The sequence below is a fragment of the Grammomys surdaster genome, unplaced genomic scaffold (genome assembly GCF_004785775.1).
Source record: "Grammomys surdaster isolate TR1022 unplaced genomic scaffold, NIH_TR_1.0 226, whole genome shotgun sequence".
NCBI lineage: Eukaryota > Metazoa > Chordata > Mammalia > Rodentia > Muridae > Grammomys > Grammomys surdaster.
In genome coordinates, this window is record NW_021604671.1 from 368,889 (window position 1) to 373,647 (window position 4,759).

At 39.9% G+C, this 4,759-nt stretch overlaps 1 pseudogene; it reads right to left on the reverse strand.

Annotated features, from left to right (window-relative positions):
- Nucleotides 1-2,891: 2,891 nt before the first annotated feature.
- On the reverse strand, nt 2,892-3,495 carry LOC114626065 (annotated as a pseudogene).
- Nucleotides 3,496-4,759: the final 1,264 nt, after the last annotated feature.

Consider the following 4,759-nt stretch of genomic DNA (forward strand, 5'->3'; position numbering starts at 1 on the left):
TTTTACCCCAGCACATCATAGAGGTGGAAAATTTTGTAGATTGAAGGTTTTGTGTCTGGGTTGGTCTCTCAATCCCTTCACTGAATTCTTCCCTGGTTACAGGATATGGCTTGTTCATGTTCCATATTTTCCATTATTAGGAGTCTTATTTGGGTCACCCTCATAGATTCCTGGGAGTTTGCATTCCACTAGGTTTCTACTTCACCCTCCATCCCAATTCCAGTTGTCTTTCCCAGTAATTTTTCCCTTCTTCCCCTCATCTAATCCCTCCTATTCCCATCTCAACCCACCTCCAATCTAACTATGATACCGTACTGGCTAGTTTTGTGTGTCAACTTGACACAAGCTGGAGTTACCACAGAGAAAGGAGCCTCCCCTGAGGGAATGCCTCTATGCGATCCAGCTGTAAGGCATTTTCTCAATTAGTGATCAAGGGGAAAGGGCCCATCCCATTGTGGGTGGTGCTATCCCTGGGCTGGTAGTGCTGGATTCTATAAGAAAACAAGCTGAGCAAGCCAGGAGAAGCAATCCAGTAAGCATGGATTCTGCATCAGCTCCTGCCTCCAAGTGCCTGCCCTGTGTGAGTTCCTGTCTTGACTTCATTTGGTGATAAACTGCAATGTGGAAGTATAAGCTGAATAAACCCTTTCCTCCTCAACTTGGTTCTTGGTCATGATGTTTTGCACAGGAATAGAAACCCTGACTAAGACAGATATCTTTTCTATTTCTTTTTCCCAGGGAGAATCATGGATACTCCCTTGAGCCCTGCTTGTTTGTTGTTTAGCCTCTCTGGGTTAATGGATTATAGCATGATAATCCTTTACAGCTAGTATCCACTTATGAGTACATACCATATTTGTATTTCTGGGTCTAGGTTACTTCACTCAAGATAATATTTTCTAGTTCTATCCATTTGCTGCCAATTTCATTATTTTTTGCTTAACAGATAAGTAATACAGTGTGTAAATGTACTACATTTTCTTTATCCATTCTTCAGTTGAGGGACATCTGGGTTGTTTCCAGGTTCTGGGTATTTTTTTTTTTAGATTAATTTATTTATTTTATATGAATACATTGTCACTCTCTTCAGACATACCAGAAGAGGGCATCAGATCCCCATTACAGATGGTTGTGAACCACCATGTGGTTGCTGGGAATTGAACTCAGGACCTCTGGAAGAGCAGTCAGTGCTCTTAACCACTGAGCCATCTCTCCAGCCCTGGATCTGGGTATTAAAATAAAGCTGTTATGAACATAGTTGAGCAAGTGTCCTTGTGGTATGATGGAACATCCTTTGGGTATATACCTAAGAGTGGTAAAACTGGGTCTTGAGGTAGATCATTTCCCAATTTTCTGAGAAATTGCTGTATTGATTTCCAAGGTGGTTGGGTGGGAAGTTTTCATTCCCACCAGCAATGGAGGAATGTCCCCTTTACTCCACATCCTTGCTAGTATGAGCTGTAACTAGTGTTTTTTATCTTAGCCATTTTGACAGGTATAACATCAGAGTTGTTTTGATTTGCATTTCCCTGATAGCTAAGGATGTTGAACATTTCTTCAAGTGCTTCTTGGGCATTTGAGATTCCCTCTGTTGAGAGTTCTCTGTTTAGATTGGTATGCATTTTAATTAGATTATTTAGTTTGTTGCTATCTAGTCTCTTAAGTTCTTTATGTATCTTGGAAATTAGCACTCTGATAGAGATTGGATATTTTAAAGAGATTGAAAATTAGTATGTAAGAATTTGTAAAGATTGTGGGACTTTTAAAGTTATTTAGATCTTGAGGATGAATAAGAAAATAAGGAGTTGGTGAAAATCTGTAGGCTGCCATTTTGTCCTATTGACAGTGTCCTTCATCTTACAGAAGCTTTTCTATTTCATGAGGTATGTATACCAGGCTGGCTTTGAATTTATAGTGATCTGCCTACCTCTCCCTCACAGATGTTAGGATTAAAGGTGTGTACTACCACTACCTGGTAAGTTCTGTAAGTTTTAATTTTACAGCACATAGTGAATTAATATTTTTTAAAATTATTATATTTTACAAATGTAAACTTCTTCCTTCCTTCCTTCCTTCCTTCCTTCCTTCCTTCCTTCCTTCCTTTCTTTCTTTTTTTTTTTCTACATTTGGTTTTTTTCGAGACAAGGTTTCTCTGTGTAGTCCTGGCTGTCCTGGAACTGACTCTGTAGACCAGGCTGGCCTTGAACTCAGAAATCTGCCTGCCTCTGCCTCCCGAGTGCTGGAATTAAAGGCATGCACCACCACTGCCTGGCTTTTCTTTCTTTCTTTCTTTCTTTCTTTCTTTCTTTCTTTCTTTCTTTCTTTCTTTCTTTCTGTCTGTCTTTCTTTCTTTCTGTCTTTTTGAACTTATTTCTTTTTTTAAATAAATATTTGATTTTTTAAAAGTTTATTTATTTATATGAGTACATTGTAGCTATCATCAGACACACCAGAAGAGGGCATCTGATCCCATTACAGATTGTTGTGAGCCACACATATGGTTGCTGGGAATTGAACTCAGGACCTCTGGAAGAACAGTCAGTGCTCTTAAACTCTGAGCCATCTCTCTACCCCCTGTAAACTCATTTCTTAACCATTCAACCCTATTTTTATTAAATATTTTGTCTTTTTATTTGAGACTGGGTATCATGGTATCATGTAGTCCAGGCTGGCATCAAACTCAATATGTAATGAAGGATGACCACCTTAGTTATTTTTCCTCTTGCTATGGTGAAAAACTCTGACAAAAGCAACCTAAGGGAGAAATTATTTGTTTTTTTTTTTCTCATAGTTCAATGGTACATCCAAAGTCAAGAAGCAGAAAGTGATGAATTATTTTTTGACTGTCCTAAATTGCTTATTGGATATGAATTTTATAAATATTACGTTTATTAGCGGTAATGGTAGAGCTGGAGAGTTACTGCGTCTTCTCCAGGCTGAACAGGGAGAACCACGAACAATGTGGTGGAACTTGGGGCCCTTTCCAAGGCCATGGCTCTTGTGGCCAGCAGATGTCAGCCCACGCAGCTCTCTTTGCTTGTGGACTGGTTTGGTGATCCACTGGGTGTCAGAATTTCTTCTGATAGCTTTATGGAATGGATCAATGAGGATAACCTCCAAACATTTATATGTGGCATCTTCACCAACCCAGTAGGAATTCAGGACTCTCAAAACTTCACATTGGCGACAGGCTCTCTCCTCGGCAACAGACTGAAGGCTTTGGCCAAATTTCAGCTGTTTAACACCATGGTGGACAGGCTTGGTATAAGCTGCATCCTTAGGAAATGGGCGTTTGTGACCACAAATCCTGTAAATGACATGACCTTGCTTAGCCTTGTTACTCAGCCTCTGTGCTTTATAAGGCTGGGTGGGGCGGGGAGCCCTGTGCAACACAGATCGCTGGCAGTATTGCCAGCAACGGACCCTCAGAAGAAAGCGTACCAGGTTGGACTGCTTCTTCCTCTGTAGCTCCTGGATGTATTTGTATGCACCCATCTTGGCTCACCTGATGGCTGTCACCAGAGGAAAGGAAAAGTGATTAATTATTATGCTCAGCTCACTTTCTGACTCTTTCTTTTAAAAATACATATAGTTTAGGAACCCAGCCCAAGAAATGGTGCCACACATAGTAGACAGGTATTCCCACTTCAGTTAACCTAATCAAGATAATTCCTACAGATACGACCAGAGGCATAGATGATCTTAGTCAATTGAGTTTAACCATCACAATGTACTTAAACTTCTTCATGTACCATAAGATATCATTTATGTTGTAATCCCGCTCAAACGCAGTACTTTCTAGGCAATCATTTTATCAGCTGAAACATATTCTCAGCTCCAGTAATCTTGTCTTAAAAAAAAGAAAAATGCATTGACTTTAGTTTAATATTAAGTAAATTTATTTTTCAATAAAAGAGACATAAAAGTAAATTATTTGTCACTAAAATATTAAGAAAGTTGAGGCTGATACTATTTTTGTTTTCTACAGTTTTAGACAGTTATCTTGATGTAATTTCAGCAGATTTTGCTTTTTTATTTTTAAATTACTTACTGTGTGTGTGTGTTTGTGTGTGTGTGTGATCTATATGTGGGTTCATATGCCACAGTATATGTATGGCGGTCAGAAGACAACTTTATGGAGTTGGTTTTCTTCTTTCTCTGGATGTGGGTTCCAGGATCAGGCTGATGGCAAGCATCTTATTGGCTAAGCCATATCACTGCTTCTATTTTGCTTTAAAAGCAAGTGAAAACTATTAAAAAGAAAGAACACTGTTGCCAGATGTAGTGGTGCTCACCTTATTCCCAGCGCTAAGTGTAAGGACCCCGAAGAGGACCCCCAACTCAAGTCCCAATCAGCACGCACCCAAGGAGACACAAGAGACTGACTTGCTGCAAATGGCAAAAGGCAGTTTACTAATGAGGGCCCTCGGATCAAAACTCATCCCATGCAGGGGAGAGAATCCATGAAGACCTAGAAAGTTTGGGGCTTTTGTAGGGAACATTGTAAGGGGGGAAGGGGAAAGCGGGAAATTCTGGCGCGGTTACATATAATTGGATATTTCAAACATCAGCACTTTGTGTAAGCAATCATTTTGGCAGGCTGGATGGCCCACTATTTTTGACCATGAAACCTCAGACCTTCTAGGATAAACATCAGGTGGCCCATTACTCACTTGGGCATGTTTAGACTGGTCAAGATATGGCTTTGGTTGTTTCTACATTTTTGGTCACCTTGTCCCTAGAGGGGCTTGATATTTTT